Source organism: Bombus fervidus, chromosome 9 (genome assembly GCF_041682495.2).
Source record: "Bombus fervidus isolate BK054 chromosome 9, iyBomFerv1, whole genome shotgun sequence".
In the NCBI taxonomy this organism is placed as follows: Eukaryota; Metazoa; Arthropoda; class Insecta; order Hymenoptera; family Apidae; genus Bombus; species Bombus fervidus.
In genome coordinates this window covers 2721536-2742949 of record NC_091525.1, presented here as the reverse complement: position 1 = coordinate 2742949, position 21414 = coordinate 2721536, and the positions used below count along the sequence as shown (strand labels likewise).

At 39.9% G+C, this 21414-nt stretch overlaps 1 protein-coding gene across 4 annotated transcripts in view; it reads left to right on the top strand.

Moving 5' to 3' along the window:
- Bru3 (CUGBP Elav-like family member bruno 3) overlaps positions 1-21414 on the top strand; it is a 570666-nt gene that overhangs the window by 251875 nt on the left and 297377 nt on the right. The window lies entirely within an intron of this gene.

Here is a 21414-nt window from a genome sequence, read left to right as displayed (position 1 = left end):
TGGAATACGACGGAAAATATCCGCTAATATTTAACGTTTCGCTCAAATAAAATACGCGCGGCAATGATACAATGCGGGTAACATTTCAACGATATTGTATTCCCTACTCGTATTTCGTACTTATTAAACACGAGCTTCGAAATCGTTGCTTCGCGGTAGGCATCGATTTTAAAATTAGTACCGGAAGGAGGCGATTTAATCGTACGAAGCTGATGGTGAAAGAACAAAATATGCCATTCGTTCGTTGGCTCGTTCGATAGCTTTTCGAACATGGAGTACACCGTCGTAATGAAACTAAGCAGCGATCCATAGCTCGGGTAACTAATAAGGTCTTTAATTACACGAAATTCCCGACGCATAACGCAATCGGTTGCGAACGGACGTAATGATGGCGAATAAATAGCAGCATATCCTGTAAAAAAGCTCATCCCCTTTTCGCCATACGCGTTTCCCTCCTATTCCGCCTCTCATCGACTGGTCGTTCTACCAAATAATTTTAGTATTTCGTTACATTCGCGTATGATTGGCCGATTTCGATATTAAATGCGAGCGAGCAAATAGTCGCCTGGCAGCCCACTCATCCACCCCCTGTTCGCGATCCATCTCGTACTTCCCACGTTTCTCTCCGCCTCTCCCTACCTCTAGCCATCTCTCTCTTCTCCTCTCTTTCCCTTTTTCACTCGTTCGACCCTTCTCTCTTCGTCGGCTTTCACCGTTCCTCCCCAATCATTTCGGACACCGGCATATTCTTTCCCTTTTGAGCTACTTTCATTTCGTGTATTAATTGGAAGCAACTCGAAAATTATATTCCGCTACGTTGCTTTATGCGTATCGAATATGTCGGGTTGGAATTTAATATCAAGCGTGTGCGTTTCGTGTGAGGTGTAAAAATCCGCGCGCTTCTAGCGCTTTCACACTGGCTGGGCCTCGCGATCGGCGTCGCTCCAGGCATTGCAGTTAGCAGACAGTTCGCTTTTCCGGGTCGGCTTTTTTATTTGCGAGCTATTTTTCGCGTATTTTTCGAGCTGACGTCCGAGCTGCCGCGCTATCGATCGCCCCATGCTCCCTCTCGTCCACGTAAATAGCGCGAATAACTCTGTCGATAATAAAGGCAGATTAAACGGGGACAGATCACATACCAACACTAATTCCCTGATTTTTTTCTCAATCGAATTATTGCCTTTTATGAATTCGATAACAACGATTTTCAAATGAATGGAATATCATCGTGGATACATGTGTACGATATACGATGTAGAGAATCGTGCTACCTGATGACGGGGGCCTCGTTCGTAACTCGTCACTGTGCATTCTTTTTAATTATCCATGGAATTATCTATTAATTGAACGCGATATTTGATAAAATAATCGTCCGTATGCAATTCATATGTATTTATACCAACTTGATAACGAAGTCTCGTAAACTTAATTTAATATTAAAGAGTTGAGATTGTAAACGATGTAAATGTCAGTAGCCGGTATTCGAAATTAAGAAATTTTGCAAACGTTATCTGAATTATTTGAAACAACCTGTTTACTTCGTAAGTCGGTTCTCGATCAATCACAAACTCAATTTTCTAAACGCTAACAAAGAAACGTACGACTCGATCCATTTCGCATGAACTTAGTTATGTATTCCGAGGAGGATTTCATTGAAGTACGTTGAACCATGGTTCCTCTTCGATGTATCTTTTCGCGAAGAGTTACGATACAAAGTGAGCAGAGGACTACGTTGTTAGGAAAGTTTCCGCACTAGTTAGCCAGCGTCTTTCTTGCAACCCTTTTGCGCGCGACATAATTGAGTGTCACCTGGGCATAACAAATGGACCCGTGAGGAGGCGACGCAAAGAAGGGTAGGGAAAGACAGAGGTAGAGAGACGGTTCCAACCTTCGTTGTTGGAAACCCACCCTATGGCATCGCGCCGCGTGGGTCAAGTTACTTGTGACTCGGTCCTGATTAATGGACGTACTTGTTTAACATGCTGGAGCCAGGTCGCGCTTGTCCACTAAACACCGGTGTTAATGCTTGAACGAAAATGCCACTCAGTTCTCGCGAAATTCTCTTGCCAAACGTGCTTTCCGCCGGGTATCGGATAATAACCCGAGAATTTTCAACCCACCAGGTAGTTCCCAATGATATTTTAGCGCTGGACGTATAACATCGAATACTACGTACTTACAGTATAACAAATTGTTCAATATTAGCTACAACTATGAACTTGCAGCGTGTCTGAATTAACACTTGATTTTCAAATTTTTTATCTATTTACTGAAATTGCGAAAAGATGTAATTACTTATGCATTTAATTTTTTCGATTACTCAACGGCGGCGTAATTATAATACGCGTATGATATTTGGGAAAACGTTTAAATATTTTTATCTAAACGAATGTCAAATTGACCACGTATTCAAAGTTTAGTTTTCGTAAGAAACTCGATATAATCGTTCTTTATCTACTTGGATAAAGTTCTCAACATTCCGCGAGGCATCCGCGCATGAAAAATGTTAATAAGGCAAGTTTTAACGAGCCGAATGCCCATCTCTGTTCTACCGATCGAAGCCTGCCTTTCCTAACGCACCTTTAGCCCCTTTTGCCGGTCCTCGGCAAGTTAGTTTTTATTAATTGACTTTATTGACTTTGCCAATTTTTCTTGCTCTCCGGTTCCGAGCGAAATTTTATTCCTATCGAAGAGAAATCCTACTCTGTTGTCACAGCAAACACGGCCTTCTATAGATACGACAAATATTTTCGTTTTTTCGATTTACTCTAAACTCGATGTACGTCTTATTAAAGTTGAGCAAAGGTGATAGCCTGGTGCAGCAGCAGCAGCAGCGACCCAAAACTTCATCAAAATATATAATCCGAAGTTTGTGGATCTGATAAAAAATTAGCAAAATATCATGAGCCAGTGTCAATCAGGAGATCCGCATGGAATCGTGGATCGTCGAGGAGGTTAAAAAAACCTTCAACTTCCGAACGGATGGGCCACCACTTTTATTGGCTCCTCTCGCTAAAGGATGGATATTGCATTATCCGCTCAAACAAACCCCGGGTGGCTTCAGTCGGCTAGCTTAAAGGTGAACCGACTCAGGGTTCAGTCAAAGTCGATAATAGTCGCCGCTGAGGTGTGAGCTGTGTGGTGCTAGGTTAGGAAGGTGAAAAAGGTTGAGGATAAAGGGGGAGAATCGGAGGGTGTGATAAAGTCGTTATACGGGCGACACCTGCCCCCTGCCCTCATCCTCTTTCCACCTTCGCCCCCTACGGTTCACTCCTCACACCTCAACCTCCCCTTTAGTCCCTCTTCATCCTCCCTATTACAGGCACAATGTTAAAGGGACTCCCGACGAGATTGAATTTGCTAACGGAAAACGCGAGTGAGTGAAACGTATTTGCTTTTTATCCCTCACTCCATTGAGAAGTCTTGCACTCCTCTTCCTCCTCCTCGTTCTTGCTCCCTCCAGAACTTCGACTCGGTCTCCACCATCCGCCTCTCCTCTTTCTGCCTTGACGATCCGGCACCGAGTTTTTCCATCCAATGTGACTACCCTTCCACCACCACCACCACCAGATCTCCAGATCAACTCTCTGTCTCTTTCACCCCTTTACTCTTCTCTTTCTGACACTTTCCCCCTTTCTCTTGCTCTCGTTTTTGCCTCTCGTCGCACGTCCCGACACATTTGTTCGACGTTAAAGAAGTGACTCACCATCGAAATCCCACGCAGCTGATGCGTCCTGGCACATTCTGGATACTGATGGAAGGTGAAATTTTTCCGAAGCATTTCTTCTTCCGGTTACCATGGGAAAGACGAAGCTACCGGTATCTTTATTGGTCGGCAATCACGCGGCTTATTAAACATTGTAAATTTAAATGCCACGAATCGATCGGTCGAATCAATTTGAAGCTTCACGAATATTTCAGTCCCCTCCTTGCCATCGAACAATTTCCAGCAACAGCTTCAAAACGGTCCTCTGATTTCGCCGTGTCAGAAATTCTTCCTTCAAGATATCTATCCATGTATTCGTCATCGAAAATTAGTTGATATAATACGGGTACGAGCCAATTTCGATACGCAGTAGTAGAAATTCCTAAATCTTTTTCATCGGGACACTCGTCATAAACTTGATTGAAAAATACCTTTGTAATAATGTTTTTAACCTTATTCGAGTTCTCCAAAATACAATAAATCGTTTCCCTACCATTACAATGAAAGATTTTGAGAACGTTCTATCGAGTAACGAATAATTTAAAAGTATCAAAGATATTACAACGTTAAACGAAATGAAAATTATTATACAAGCGTTTACGTTTATAACGGGGAAATAACGGTACCGATCCAGAAAATGTTAGAACGCAGTTTGAATTAGAACGCAGGATTTTTGATAATAAGGGAAGTATTTGGACGACATATGGCTATCCATAATCGATAATTAAAATTAAAAACTAATTTTTCATTCATATTCTATTGATAAATTTACGTGATCTTTATTGATCGAGACTCGAAAGAGAAATTATAATAAAAAGAACGACGATCGTAGTGAATGGCAGTTTGGTCAGTCCTTCACGAAGAAAGATCCCACATGTTTCTAGAGACACGAATTCTGGAAAATGCAATATATACACAGACCAATGTATGTGTACACAATACGTATATAATAGGAATACCTATATATATACATATATTTGATATACATACATGTGTATGTGTGTAGTGAATGGATAGGATAAGTAGTAGTAGGCTGCGCGCGCTGGGACCGCATGCGGCAGTCGCTCGTTCTCTCCGTGTTCTGATGCGTCAAGTGCATTCAGCCCCTGTCCCCTCGCTTCGCCTCCCGTCCTCCCGACCTGGTATCCTCCACCATTTCCTTCACCTGGACGGACTTCTCCCTCTTATCCACGTCTCCCCCTTTCAACACTTCGCCCACCAGCATCACCAACAGGTCAATAGCGCAAGTAGGTCACGTCTGTGCCTGCCGACGCCGATGACGACACCAGAACGAATGCACTTTCACGCTCGGTGGTGGTTCCTTCCCTAAACGATAAGATTGAGACAGGAGAAGGAAGCAACGGGATGTGGTTCGGTGATTGAAGTGAATTGTACGAAAGGAAGGAGTATTGGTAGCTCATGTGTTAAAGAATATTTTGATACGTGTCTGCATCGTAAAGACGCGTGTTACTGCAAAAACATGGATGAGGACGATAAAGGAAAATTGCTCGGAAATTGTGCGTCAAATCAAGTTACCGCACTATCCAATTTCATTTTGTACGTTCTTACGAAATAAAATTTGTTGCAAATAAATGTTACCTTTTTGGATGTTGTCAATTGCGTTATCGTGCCGTTTACAATTGCGAATAAAATCTCGTTGCACGTCCGGGGAACAACAGGTATACACGACTTGTGCAAACAAAACGTCTATACTGGAGAAAGTGTTAGAAAAGAAGGTAAAAGTGGCAAGTAATAATTAATTTCTGAAAGGCTTTCTTTTTGGAACGGGGTGCATAGTGGAAGGTATAAAGCAGGTCGAAATCGCGTCTGCTCGGTGTCGACCATGCTCCGCCCCAGACATGCACTCATTGGCGATGGCTTGCGTCGGCCTAGTGCCGCGGCCTATGCCAGAACCTGGGTTGGAAAATGCGGGGGTCGTGGGTCGTGCCAGAGTACCAGCTCCTGGCACGATGCCGCGTCGTCGCGCTTGTACGAGCTACAGTTATTCGCTACTCTATGCTGCAATACCCTGTCGGGATTGCGGCCAGAGGTGGAACCAGTCACGCCGTGTATCTTACATTTCCCAGTTACTGTTGAGCAGAGGTTAAAGTAGCCAATTGCTTCAACCACCGACGCACCTATGCATTCGTATCATCAGGAATCTTGATTATTGTTACCTTCTGCACTCGGTCTTTCCGTTATTTTCTTTCAGCGAGTACGAAATCAAACATTGCTTTAATTTAACTTACGTAATTTGTATTACACAAGATCTCGCGACGTATTAAAGATACGTGCAAATTATTTGTAAGGATAAAAATTGCAATATACTATAAAAATGCACAAGTACGCAAATATATCGTTAAGAGGTTCGTTTCGAGACGGCGAGGTAGATAATTTTCGTATAAATTTCAGTTTGCATTCTAAAGAAAATGCAGATTTAAATCTACTTAAGAATTCAAAATTCATCTTCTTGTGTGTCCGGCTTACGGTGATCGATTACTTTAAATCTCTGCGAACGAGTATTCGATTAACAAACGTTTGGAAGCTTATTCTTTCCGCATATATGTATATGCAAATAAATATATCCACCAAAACGTTCATCAACTCAACCTTATACGCATAAAACAGAAAAATAACGAATATAAAACTTTTCAATAACGAACGACGCTAATACATCTGGGAAAACCAGAAAAATAAAATACTGTACAGACGACTGCTATTACTCGAAGTACAAATCGATGCCAATGCAAACTGAAACATACCGAATTTTCAATAGAGAAGCGATTCACTGGTGTCGAACTTTCTAGAAATTGAAACCCCTTGGCGCGTTATTTGAAACTCATAGAAACGCGAGCTTACCAAAGAGCAGATGCTTCCGAAGTCCGTCAACCGAAGACAATGAGCGTTAAATGTTCCCGCTGGTCCACGGCGCACTCTATGAATGCAAGCATGTTTCAGTAGCATTGGCTAGCGAATAGTCAGCCACGCTGGCGCGAGGCTTGTGTACGTATACGCATACGCGGCGCTTCTGCGCGATATACACACGTAGTCATAGTAGTGCGAGTACATATTCCGACATGCGCACATCACGTACGTGATCCTGGTACATATGTACGTATGTAGCCACGTACCTACTAGATGCAGTGCTCTTGGTCGTTCTGCTACGCAGAATTCCGCTCGGCCCTATTACCTTCGATTTGTCAGCTGGCTGCAGACGATAACGCATTTCCCTAGTTCGTCCCACCTCTCACCCTTTTCCTCTCTCTGGCTTTACGTCTCTCGCGTAGTCCCTCTGTCTGTCTCTTTCTCTTTCTCTTCACCAGCTTCCCCTCCTCCTTCACCCCTTTCGTCCTTTTGCTCTCATTTCCCCACCTCTTTCGCCCGTTCTCCTTTCTCTCTTTGTGCTCTTCGCTTTTCGTTTATGATCGTGCATCGTGCGCAGTTGCGTAATGGTTTCATTATTGAGTTACCATCAACCATGAATTTAAGTTTATTTTGACGAAATACAGGTACACTTCCCTGGCTCCAACGTGACCGTGCATAAAAGGGAAAAATCAATTTCGCTGGTTTGTTGTTTGTATCGTTCGAAGGAAAAAGTTCTAATGACTCCAATATTGAAGATACCAAGGAGTATTTCGAAAATATTATCGACAAATATGAAGTCGTTAGATGGCTTAAATATTGTTGGTCCGCAGTATCGTGTTTTTGAAGCTAGTATGTAATTACGTTACGTAATCTTCTTAGGAAGGACAGGAAGTTACGTTAAATTGATTATCTTATATTGATCTTGGCATCGTGTCACAAAATTTGGAACATAGAACTCTCTGGCTCAATTGAATCCACGTTGAAGAGAATATTTAGCGAGGGAGCTCGCCTTTGACCTTAAACATCGCTATTCCATTTTCGTGAACGTTCTGGTCGCCGCTCATTAAAACCACAGGCACTTGACGTGAAACAGAGGGGGATTTCAAAAGAAAGGATTGGCAATCGCTGAAGAATCCGCCGCACACCGACGAACAAGAAGCTTTCTCAAAACATTTGATTCGAATAATAAATTCTCATCAGATAAGACGAATGCTGTGCGATCCAATTACTTGCAAGACGTTGAATACCTATCTCAGAAACATCCCTTTTTCGTTTTTTCCTTTCCATTCCGTCCTTTATCAATGTCTGGTCTTGTCCGATCGCTATAACTCTGAAGAATCTGTTTTTCTTTGTTACGCACCTTCTCTTTGCATCGTGACTGTGGTTTCTCTAGATGATGATCTGGCCGTAAGCAATAAGTTTTATTTATAACTAGATCCATTGTCGTCCATGTTTGCATTTTAAACTAGACTGCATCGCTTAATAGCCAAAGCGTTGTGTCGCCTAAAGGTCGATTTACAGGATACATGCAACGTTACGTATCGGCACCGGTACGACCAAACATTAGATCATATATTTTAAATAAGAACGTTCACAACGACATCCGTCACCGACTGATACCTGACGTTGCTGTTGCGCGCCGATCCGTGCTGTATAGTGTAAATTGACTTTAACACGAGAAGGAAACTAATTTCGACACTATGCGTATAATTCGTTTCGCCTTTTTCAAAGTAAAACGCCAATTTCAGAGCAAAACGAAGTTCGATCTTAAATAATAACAAGACTTGTTCGCCTTCTAGGCTCGTAATATTCACGCAATCGAGTAAAATATTGACGAATATGCGTTCTCATTAAGTATTAATCCGATAATAACAGTAAAACGTCGGTTATTCGGATAAGTACGGCTACAGCGCAGGTCGATAATCGATAAATCGGTAATAACACACACCGGTTAACGACTATTCGTGAACAGAACTTTCGAAAACAGAGGAAGTCAATCGAATAAAACTTCAACAGGCTAATGTTTCATCTAAATTAAACGAAATAAACAAGGACGAGCAACTTGCGATAAGAATAGTCGATGACATATTCGGATCGATCGTCAATGGATTAACACCCGGACAATCGAACGTCTAATGAGCCTGAAATCTGGGAAATCGGTTTCGCCAGATAATCGATGTTTCGCTGTTTCATTTCCAATGAAACTGTCTTTATATCAGTAGCAAATTAATGCTTAACCACAATCATTAATGGTTTCTACAATAAATAAGTGATCCGTTGAAATTAAATTGGTGCACCGGGAAAAGTGGTTCGTGATCGTAGCAAAGTCGATACCGGTGTAATTAAGCAGAGAATTAACGAAGAAAAGATAGGCGATCGGAAGTCTGGCGAACAACGACGACACGGCAGACCGATTTACAGTCCGTGCTTTAAGGGCGCCGATACTACTTGTTTAGCCGGCACTCGGTGAAAGCCCGTGTTTCTGGATGCATCGCGGCAATTTGTCTAGAAGCGGGTCATGATTGCAATGCGCCACCGTCAGCGGAGCACTTGAAGTTCGTCGGCAAAGTTCTGGTGAAACTTCTGGTATACGCAGGGTAACGTTGATGCTTTCAGTGAAGAGGGGAAGGAACTGCGCCAAAGACTATAGGGGTAGCTTCCCTACAAGTTCTCAAGGGTAGAATGCATTCACATCTCACAGAGTCATAGAATGTAATGAATTACTGTTTGTCGAATAATGCCATTCGGTCAAATATGGCCCCCGAACGGAAGCAAGTTGAACAGATTTGTAGAGAAGGTACGTAATATGGAACACCTTTTTATTTTATTCCATTTTTCATAAACTAACTTAATTAATTGAAATACTGTCTTAATCTAATCATCGTTCGTTGCTTTCTTGTATCTGAGGAACGAAAATAAAAAAATAGATCTTAACTAGGACATTTACCTTTATTTTTAAAAATGAACTTTCCCAATCGAAGTTGTACTCAAATTATATATAATTAAGTCGTAGTATATATTAGATAAAATATTATTTTTATGCTGCAGTTTCAATTTACCGATAGGATTACACACTACCATTTTCTTTTTTATCTAAGCTCTGTTGATTTCCTTCAAGAGAACAAGCAGCGAGATAAAACTATGAAAAGGAAGAAAGCAATCGAGTACTTTTTCAAGATATATCCCACGTATAGCTGTAGTTTATTAAAGTTCGGTTATATCGACGGTTCAACCCCTTTTACTTATCTACCAGATTTCGAAACGCGCCCGAGTTATACGGCTGTCGAAAGTCGAAACTAGTTTCACAGAAGAGTTCGTTGCTAGTCGCATCGTACCCCGATCGAATCAGAGGCATATCCTTGAAAATCTGCCTGTTTTCTTCTTCGATAGACTTTCGTGAGACAAGAGTTCGATCTATCGAAATGCCGTTATACGCCGTTCTTGAGCAACGTGTGATCACAAGAAAACAAGACAAAACTCCTTAGTGGATAAATATTTCTTCTACCGCTAATGGGTATAAGGTACAAGCAACCATGTACCAATATGTAGGTACGTCAAAGCAAGTACTTGTATTTCGTCTTTCACACTTTTACCAGAAAGCATTCCGTCTTTCCCTACTTCATGGCCAAAACCCTCGGAAATCACATCGCTGTTCTTTAAACAGTGTTACATTTATTTCAAACGAACGAATCAATAGCTCCAGTTACCAGATATCATCCGTCGTTATTCCATCTCGTAAACATTCTTTTTGACTAAAAGCAAAATAAGGCTAATTAGCTTCGTCAGTCTCTACCGAGAATACGTATTGAAATATTGTCGCTAACAACTACATACTAAGCGCAATACATATGTATGTCAGTATCATGGTAGGCATTTATAGCTTTAAAATAATGCCAGGGATATCGCTATGACCTACCTATTTAATAGCAGAAACTTGACAAGAATGTGGAAATACGAGTACGACGGGGTTGCTTACCTAAATAGGGAGAAAGGAAAAGAGAAAAAGAGAGAGAAAGGAAGATATGGGACACATAAAGGTGAATTTGTAGTATTTATTTGCGACAATAGACATGTTATTTTTCCTGTATTTGATTATAAAATGTAAGCACATTACAACTAAAGTGAGTTCGAAAACTAATGGAACTCTAACACTTTTTAAGAAAAGGTTGAATTGCGACCCATGATTCGTTTAAATACTTTCAATCCTCATGGTGAATAGAATACCCTGCAATAAAAAAGATTTCACCTTGATCTCAAAGTTGGGATCAATTTTATGGCCATTTTTTTTTTACAGATATTCGCCAATCCAGAAGTGTAGAATAACGCTGCGATGCTTGTAACATATTGTTAAACACTCTATACAGGATGTATTGAAAAGATGTAGATGGAAAAGTGTATTGTTATATTAATAAATCATTGTCTCCTTTTTTCCATGTAGGTTCATCGTCGCGCTTATGTTGTTTTCTTTGGTATGGATGATATTTTGTTTCTTTTTGATCGTTATTTAAACTCATCCTTGATTATTATATTTTTATACATGACAAGAAACCATCTTACAAAAGTGTCTTCGTAGCGCGAGCGTTAGGTAAACTCACTTAAAGCTATTCTATGTATCTGTAATGCTACCCTTTGACAACTAACTTCGTGGATGTGAACATTGCTCTTCCAGTGTTATATACTTTATTGATTACTTTATATTTTATTTCGTTACGAGCTAATATATAATTTTTGTTTAAAAAATGTGAACATGTTATAGATGTTTGTACTTGGTAATAAAGGAAGTAACAAGATATTGTAACAGATTAACGTAACCTAAGGAATAGTTTTCTTTTTTCATTATATTGATATGTATAAGTAAGCATTATTAGAAACTACTTTTCCAAAAATGTGACGACATTATGTTTAATGGACGGGCGACATTATAGGTCCAAACTGGAGTGTTTGTATCAAAGACAAAATCAATATTACGTTGGTTTGAAATACGAGCGCCACGTGATACGGCAAACAGATTACACGTGATGCCTATCGTCAGGTTACGTAAGTATAGATTTCTACAGGGACGTACATTGGATATTGGCCTTTTGATTAACCATGAGTACTCAGTGATCCATTTCATGGTATTGTTACTCCGTCAATGTTGTGTAGGATATGCAAAAATTTACATACCGGTATATAAAGTTCTATATAATTTATAAACATTTGTTTGTAACAATTATGTTTATTTTCTGTTACCAAGCAAATCCCAATAAAATAAATTTTTCCATACAGATACACAGTCTTTTCAACGATTTGTAAATAAATTATGTAAATTGCTTAAATTATGAATATCTTACTTGATCGTGCACTCTCAATTCGATATTCTGAATTATTATATTCTTATAATATGATATTCTTCCGAAATTCGATAAATAACCAATAAAACATGTGTCCAAATTCCATTATACAAAATGTAGACAAATAGATTCGTTTACCCTTTAACGAATTTTTAAAATCAAATCCCTCAAAAACGAAGCCTAACATTTACCGAACATTCTGTATAGCGAGTAGATTGCCGAAATACTTGTTTAAACATATACTTTGCATCAGCTGTTTTTCAATCTATCTGAAATGGATTTTTTCGCTGCGTATACGTAATATTTGTGTAAACATTACGTATTGCGTATCGAAAGAAGGAATATTAAAACCTGCATAAAAATCTTGTGCAATTATCGATTCGTGCAGTTCATTTGTTTTTATAAGGTTACTCTTTCTACTACACCTTATAGGCACAACCATATACGCGCGTGAAAAGAGATTTGTTGCATCCTCGTTTATTAAAATTGACAAAATAGTATAAGTCAAATGTCACCGTTCATCGCGGATAACATAATAGAACCTGACGATGCATCAGTGAGTTTAACGTTTTCATAAATTCTTCGTTGCGTTCAGATAGAAAACAAAAAGAACAATACATTTTCGATTTTTCACGGTGAAAAAATGTTCTGTACTTTTATAAAGTGCTAAAATGCTTTGATGCTAACAAGATTCGCATTGAAAATTTATACAGCAAGAGCGCGGAGTGTGGAACGTTTTGACGTCAATGGCAAAAGCGTCACAGAAAGTCTGCGCGGCTGGTTGACTGAGCGTTCGCCCTTTCTTGTGGCCAGTCATAATATTATCTGACACAGCACTGCTTCATTTCCATTTGCACGTTTCATTATCCGGCTCGATGACCCGCAGGCCATCTGCTCTCAGGAAATAAAAAGTATTCATCTCGTCGGGTAATCAAAAGTATCAGGATGCGAACGAACGGAGAAATGTTTTCTTCGTTAACGAGTTCGTTAAACCAATCAAGATGTTTACCCCCTTTTTATCCGACTTCACCAGTATATTTGTGATACATATTTTCCTTTGCTTCGCTAAGAAAGTCAGTGCCTTTGCCGAAGTTCTGTGTTATCATACACGATATTAATTACGCGGCCTCTTCATTTATATTTGCTTTGACATTATATTCTAGCATGCTGGATTAAAAGTTGTTATACGCCAATGTGTTATAATATTACGAAATAATACGATGAATCGAATCTTCGAAACTCTTGTAAAGGAAATAGGTGTCGGAAGGTGGTTAGGAAAGAAGGAAAGTAGGATGAGAAGAAAAAGAAATATCGTTACTCTGAATCGCAAACTGCAGCGGTGCTTTAGTCTATAGGGAGTTTGGTTAGTAATAGTTATTGGCTAATCTGGTCGTGACAGTGCAACAAGAACAGTCGGAAAGAGACACGATGAAAGAGAGGCGGAGAAAATGAGGGTGTGCGCAAACTCAGTGGCGAGCACGTCGAGACGACCGTAAGCGGCCAGCCGGATAGCCTTATAACCCCCGGGCTATATCCTAAAAGTTATCTGAAAATTTCATTTACGACGAGAGAGTTAATAAATGTAAATATTAGCCGTAGAAGCAGTTTGGCGGGAACTACCATTACACGGATGCCGGCTGTGAAACCATCCTGAGGGTGCTGCCACCACTAGTAGCGCGCAAGGATAGACTTTCAGTTTGTTAAAGCGTGGATCGATTCGCGAATGGTAGCTCAAGAAAAAGGCAAACATCTAATCCCTTCGCTCGTTATTTTATCCTGCCCTCGGCAAACTTTTGATGCGTCGAGAAAGTGAGAAAATGAGATAGGATGTGCCTCTAACTAGAATAGAAAAACTCACGAAAGTGGGACAAGGTATCATTAAGTAAAAACTGGTTCTTCGAAGCAACTGTAGTTACATTACAGTAACTTACATAAGTTATCGGATGCCTGCAAGAGTTGTTAGTAGGATAATCAAGTTCGAAGTGACTCCTACGTATATAATAGGGACAAATTGTAATTACAAAGGGATAACTCATCAGGGACTGTAGATGTTCTCAATGATATTCATGGAATGAGCCACGTAGCGAAAAAAACGAGCAGATACTCGCATATCAGGTTAACGGAAAATAGGTGTTGAATACCTGCCGAAAAATATCCACCGGATAAAATCGATGACGTGTCTTTCAACATACCTTCTAAAGTACGAAGCTATACAAATTTTGCTTGATTGCGTTTGATAAGAAACGCTCTCAGTTTAGTCACGTCCGACATTGAACGCATTGAGAAAAAGCCGTTTCCCGTGACTATACGCTTTAGTAGTTTAATCATTTTTATTCAGAATTTTATTTTCACATGAAACAGATGTACAGAAAGACTTGAGAATAACAGATTTAGAAAGAAAGAAATAACAATTTTGAACTTGCTTCTTACATATGTAATATATTAAAATTAATTAAAATTAGAAGCTTGAAACCGATTAAAACAAATCGTAAAATCGCTCCTCGACAGATCTCAGAGGGTTGAGGTTACGTAGATGTGATATTGCAGGTTGGCCTCAGATGATGAGAACCCGATGGACTTTCAGGAAGCAGCTGACGTTCCAAGGTGGAAATGACCCGTCATTCACAGACTGCCAGACGACCTTTCAGCCCCTTCCATCTACATTGACAGCATATTATCAAAATTCTACGTAGAACATATTTGCAAGATATTTGCGAGACTTTCACTCCATTTTTTAACAACTGTTTGTCACTTTTGAGTGAATAATTATTTTTCCTGCAACTTGCTAATTTTAGAAAGCATCGATCATATTAGCTTCTACAATGGACGTACGAGGTTATGAAAATGATGAATAATATGTCAAATTCGAGATCGCAAGTTTTACTAATTGAATCATATGATTGATCAAAACCTACATATTAGTGGAGGAGTTGTAAATTAATTCTTTCATTCTCAAATTATTTAACGCTACAAACATTTGTAATTTTTCTATGTATTACGTGACAGATAAGTAATTCGTACATTTCAATATTTAAAATAATATAGTAAATATTTTTAATTTCATAGTTTTAAGTGAACTTTTTAAATATGTTAATATGATTATCATATTCCTGTACCTTCCCTTCTAAAAGTTTCTAACAAGCGGATGCAATAAATTTTTCATGTCGACCGTGTGTTCTTATATTATAGAATTGATATATTGCTTGTCATTTAATTGTTCGTCGTTTATCATAAAACCATCGGTAGAGTGAGGAGCACGTGACGCGTTATCGGGAAGCGCAATGTAACATCGCAACAACTTTTGCAGTCAAGGAGAAACAACCCTCGAGGTTAACACTGACCATCGATCGGTAAAGCTGTACGATAAACTCTTGCTTGAAATTTTCAGTGTGAGTCGTTACGACAACTGTATACATCATACAAAACGGTTTTACTTCGACCCATAATATTCATGCTGAAGTGATTTTATGGCACTTTCATTTTTGGTCAGGATGCAGATCGCGCGAAAAGTCAACGCACGCCCGCATTTCCTTTCGAAAGATTCTTTGTCAGACGTATTGATTTGTGATACGGTGAATTTAGCGATATTTTCTTAACACGCGGTTTATAAAGTTGGAGAACCACCTTCCGCGCGTCTATACGCTACAATTCTACTTCATAACCTAACCGAGAAAATGCGTTTGGCGAACGTAAAGTTAAATCTCGTATCTGTAGTATTTCGTTTAGCCACGTAGTTCGCTCGTAAAGTTTCATGGCGTCTTTTAGCCCCACCCTTATTCCTCAAGAGAGGATGTAAGAAAGTGTTTCCAACGGTACTGCACGAAGGCCCTTCGATGCCGATCTACTCGAAAGTTTAGATTTTTGAGGGTCGAACGACTTCGGGATCGGTCGTTCGAACATTCTTATTCTCGATACGATAGAACGATTTGGGTGGTGGACGGGTCAGCGAGGAATTTAGAACAGGACGCAGGAGGATTCGAATGACGCTGGCTCTCTGAAATTGCACGGTACTGGCATGGGTTACGGTAATGGTAGCAAACAGTTTCGTTCACGGACCATTAGTCAAAAATGTTTTCGTCCTGTACTGCACTGTCGTCGCCACTACGCAAAAGCTCGCGGTATCGAGGAGGGGCACGACCGCTAGATATATCCGCACAATGGTGCACTAACCATTCCGTTTTGTTCTTAAACGACTGCAATCATCGGCAATTTGCCTCTGATCTTTCGAATCCAATATTACGTTCCACGCATCAAACAATCTAGACGATATTCAAGGTTACATCGTATGAATTTTCATACGATATACAAAATGCAAACGCAGCGCCTTTCAATTTTCAGTTATATCGTTTACGATATTTATGAAAGGTTCGAGTCTATTTACAATATTTCAAGGGTCGATTGCATTTGAAACTACCGTTTATATTCCTCAAAGTATTTGCCTATCTAAATCTACTTAAAACTATGACTTCTTTTATTTTTTCAAGCATTCCCAAGTACTTCGCGAAGTGTTCGAAGCTTCTGAATTATATTCCTTAATTATAAAAAAATCACTGGTTTCCGATAACTTGCGTGAAACCACCGTGAATCGGCTTCCATAAAGGTTTTGCGCGCTACGATCATCTGACTCGTTTTGCTCCCAATTTCCTTTGGATATTGAGAAACGTTTAGCATAACGTTCGACAAAACGTCAAACGTCGCATACGAAATCAGCAATCTTATCTTTCGGTCGGAGTTTCGGTAGAGCCTTGTAAACTCTCTTATTGATACACCGAGCACGGAACAAACATTTGCAATATCCTCTCCGTACGTAGTCGTCCACGAAAGTTTCCTCGTTTGCCCGGCACTTTCCTGGTGCACACGTACTAATCCGTTACTCGTAATTAGAGTCGGATTGGCAATGGTTTAATCCCTCAATGTCAGTGCTTGCCGCCTTCGAACGGGACAAGGAAGGTAGGAAGGGCTGCGAACGTGCGAGGAACGGGAAGAGACAGAAGCTGCCCGCTACAACGGAGAAGAACATCGTGGTGGAATGATAGAGAGAATGATAGAAAGAGAGTTGAAACTAACGAGAAGGAAAGAGAGAGAGAGAGAGAGAGAGAGAGAGAGAGAGAGAGAGAAGTACACAGTACGAAGGGAAACTGGTGTTGCAACCTCCTTCATTCCCTGGCCGACACTTTGAGTAATAAGATTAGGAGGCGTCTCTGCTCAGTCCGAGCAGGCGAGATAACGTCGTTGCGAACCAAATGGACCGAGATATAGATAAGGGATAATTAGAGGAAGAGAGATAGACAAACCGGAAGTTGGATGAAGAGGAAACGAGAAGGCTGAAGAGGAACGACAGTGGAATAGAAAGAGAGAGGGAAGTGACGGTCGACCGAGGTGGCACAGGAATGACATTAGACATTTATTACTACGGATTCTACAATGAGAACTTCCTTCTCCTTTGAATGGCTCTCGGTAGTACAGGCTTCTCATGCATTCCGCGGACTCACTGTAAATTCCTCTTTCGCCCGTCACTACTCTATGGAATCGATGTCACGCAATCGAAATGCTTGTGGTATCGAATATGTTTTCTCGTGTCTGTCGATGGACATGTTAATGCAGGAAAATCTGACGTTTCTGGGTAAGTAAATTAGAACAGGTAACATGTGCACATATGAGACACGAGTTTAATAGAATATATACTAGTTTTCTGAAACAAAATTTATTGGAATAATTTTGTATTTCGAAGTCATTTTCTCAGGCCCATTAATACCATAGAGATGTTAAGCTAGCTCTAAAATTAATGGAAAAACGAGAATTATGCATTTGCATCTCATTTTCATCATTTGCGAATTCATTTGTTGTGTAATATTATATACTTATTACTGTATCATTCATCTCATCTATTTTTACACTCGGTACTGACTGGTCGAATAATTGTAGTCTCAGTAGGCCGTTAACGGTAGAGCAACATCAAATTATTTTGTATCAGCCAAATTACAAGAGTACATCAAAGAAAAGTTATATGTAGTCTAAATAGTATCGCACATTCATTTGATTCGGTCTTACAGTAAACGAGATACATACAGATGTTATATTTCTATACGTCCTTCCGTTTAATTTTGTTCTCTGTGACATTCACGCGATTCTACACATACGTGTTTAACGTGCTCGTCCGATTCTATATATATATATACCGTTTCTAATTCTGTATAATATTCCGTGTGTACAAACTTTCTACGTATTGAATTTATTATACATATGAAGCATCGGTATCATTAAAGTCGACCCGGTCGATATCGCTACGTACAGGATATCGCGTCATTAAATTGCATTTGCATATCACTGATCCGATGAATAGGGCCTAGCACGCCTCGGTGAAGCCAATTAAAATTGACAGGGCTGCCCGACGGAATTTCTCTTTTTTTCCTGGCGTGCACACGCGTGCACACTGTTATCGGTGCGTTACAGCCACTGGGCTTAAACGGCTTCGTGGATGCGCACGTGGCGTACCACTTCGATGTATCGAACTTCGTTCGTAGTATAGCTCGTAAAACAGCACTTTTCTGGTACAAATAGAGCCACGGATTCGTGATACCGGTTAAACGATAAAACGTTGAAGAGACGCGATCAGTAATCAAGCGTGATGTTGCATATGCATATTTGCGATTTGACACGCATGGATCTTTCCCTTTTTTATTTTTTCTTCCATTTTTTTTTTTTTTTTTTTTTTTTTTTTGTTGCAACGCAGTTTTCTCGTGCTTATGGAAAGTCACGCGTACCCATTCACATCTGCCACCACGGCGTGATTTTTTCCCTCCCCTGCGTACTAGGACATCAATTCTCGTGTAAACACGATCCACCATGCGAAACTATCTATGTGCATAATGTTGGAATTGATACGCCTCTGAAGAAACTGATCTTTGTGTACGAATAATAGTTCATTCTCCTAAATGCAAGTTATCTAAAAATCGATATTTTGTCTCTCATGAATGAGAAATATATGTAATGATATAATATATTTACGTATACATAATTATACACCTACATTTTTAATTAATGTAATGCTTATAATTTTTATATCCATCATCAACAGGAAATGAACTAGTCTCGTCTCGCCTCATTTATCTGTCGATCAGCAGCACGTCTTTATCTCTGTGCGATCCACTGCCATTAATCTCGTAGTTTCCTTTAATTTTTTATCTGTAACACTTGACGACAATGAACAAGTTGCTGTCGTTTATACAGAGTTATAAAAGTCATTTGATAGAGTGGATCATGCTCTGTTGCTTATCAAGCTCCTTTAAGGTAGTCTTAGATTTTTAGGGCACTCGACTCAAATGGATCGAGAGCCACGTTACTGGTCGTTTACTGGGCGTACGTTTTGTGTAAAGGTACAAGGTTAGCTATCTTCGTGCTTTTGTGTTGGTTCTAGAGTTCAATAGAAATTTTTCATCTAGAGCCTTTACTATTCATTCTCATTATAAATGACATAAATAATGCTTTTACTTATAATAGATTCTTATTGTATACGGATGACCTATAGTTCTTTGGAACTATTGCATGTATCTAACATGCCAACTGTTTGCAATTAAACACTACCAAGTGCCGCGTTATTAGATTTTCAAGGAGCAAAAGGTCGATACGTTTTAAGTATCGATTAAATAACACGGATTTCTGCTCCTTGAAGACTATTGGTGACTTTGGTGTGTTACACAATAGCACACTTCCCTTTAATGATCATTATTTGTACGTTGTTGCAACAATAAATAAGGCTCTGAACTTTATCTTTAGATTTAGTAAACAATTAAAGACCTTACATTGTTCTAGAGCTTTACGTTTCAGTTTTGAACTTTTCCTACTTCACTACATTATAAATAATTTTAACTTCCCATCGCAGAATTCAGAACTTATTATTCAGCTTAGAACTTTCTAGATACAAGATTCTGTGCGATTATCCGTATTATTATTATACTGGAGCATTTTCAACGTATAGAATGTAGCGCGATACGGAGTGCATAATCGGATATCATGCGAACCGTTACCGCGAAGTGATCGCGAGTAGTATGAGTCTACTACGATGGCGCACAGTCGCACGCATTCGTTCAGATGAGACGATAGGTTGATTCGAAAAAGAAGCAGCAAAGCGGTCGACCTGTTCCTCCGACTCCGTTGCGACACGAATGTTCACGGATGAAATGCAGTGACCAGTATCGCTAGACTGTGCAACGATATGCATACATCCCATGGCGCCGACTTTCTTCAAGACGACACTCCAAAAAGGAAACTGATGCGATTTGATTTCGTATAAAATTCCGAGTTCATCGGTATGCCTTGAGAGTAAGTTGTACAATACATACGATAAAGAGATAGCAATTCGCTATATTAGAATAGAAATATATTCCTTTCTGAGATATCCAAGTATGCGATGTAGAATTCCTACTGTTTATGGACGCGTGAAAGAATATTTGGATGCAAAACGACAATACTTCATGCAACTTACAAATTATAAGTAATATTAGCAGCAGATGAATATTTTTTTCGCTATACCTTACTGAAATATGTACAGCTTAAAGAGAGGGTAACACGATAAGTGAGAGTTTACGTATAATGAAAATAATAATGGTTATGACTCGCAAGTATTTCTCGCTTATTTTCTTTCGGACAAGACTCGCATATTTATTTATTCGAAGCTTTCTCTCGGATTTACAACTAGCACTTCTCCACGTGAGAAATCAACAAATCAATACACAAATGATACGGACAAACCGCAGTAGCCTATAGCTTATTGCACGGGCTACAGTTCTTTAGCCATCAACAGAGCGAATTATTGAAAAGCCGTTATCCATGCCCTCGATTCCGATATTCGAGTGGAGAAGAGCATAAAGAACGAAGGAAAGAAAAAGAGAAGAGAAAGAAGAAGTTGAGGCCAAATGTTCTACACGATTACATAAAGCCAGCAGCGATTCGTAAGCAGAGACGGTGACTTTTTTTTTCTACGTCGCTCTCGTCGCACTGAATCGATTAAAGGGTGGTACCGAAGCGGCGTATCCTTCTGGGGTAACGGATCATTAGCATCCCCTCATTTAATTTAGATTAGCAAGCCTGGAGAGTATAAGAACCGACTACAACGATATCCGGCCGAACTTCCACCGCGTCTCGTCCACTCTTCCCTCGCTGCCTCGAAGCTCTAGCGCAGAAGAAACTACTTTTGCGTACTACTTTGTCTCACCGTACGCATAATATTATGTAGATGCTTCGTGCCACACTGTCGTGAATGGAAATTTGTCCATTTTGCAGCGAAAAGTGTTTCGATAGGAATGCACCGACGCGTGTTGTTCGTGGTTTCTTTTAGAACGCCGACTGAGTTTCCCATCGTCTCCGTGCTATGATTCTACGCGAAATTGAAACACCGAGATAAGCGGTTGCTCAACGTCCTTTTCTGCTTTGCACAGGAAACAAAAGTATTTCAACAATCGTAACCGTGTTTTAACGACGCTGTAACAAGTTTATGTTTGCACGTAAATA